Source organism: Triticum dicoccoides, chromosome 7B (genome assembly GCF_002162155.2).
Source record: "Triticum dicoccoides isolate Atlit2015 ecotype Zavitan chromosome 7B, WEW_v2.0, whole genome shotgun sequence".
NCBI classification, from domain to species: domain Eukaryota; kingdom Viridiplantae; phylum Streptophyta; class Magnoliopsida; order Poales; family Poaceae; genus Triticum; species Triticum dicoccoides.
The window spans coordinates 634,538,577-634,539,012 of record NC_041393.1 but is presented as its reverse complement, the minus strand read 5'-3'; positions in this window follow the sequence as shown (position 1 = coordinate 634,539,012).

Below are 436 nucleotides of genomic sequence, written 5' to 3'. Positions count from 1 at the left end.
AACGAGTAAAGAGACTTGCCGGTAACGAGATTGAACTAGGTATTGGATACCGACGATCGAATCTCGGGCAAGTAACATACCGATGACAAAGGGAACAACGTATGTTGTTATGCGGTATGACCGATAAAGATCTTCGTAGAATATGTAGGAACCAATATGGGCATCCAGGTCCCGCTATTGGTTATTGACCGGAGACGTGTCCCGGTCATGTCTACATTGTTCTCGAACCGTAGGGTCCGCACGCTTAAGATTTTGATGACAGTTTCATTATGAGTTTATATATTTTGATGTACCGAAGGTTGTTCGGAGTCCCGGATGTGATCACAGACATGACGAGGAGTCTCAAAATGGTCGAGACATAAAGATTGATATATTGAATGACTATATTCGGACACCGGAATTGTTCCGGGAGTTTTCGGAGAAAAACCGGAGTACC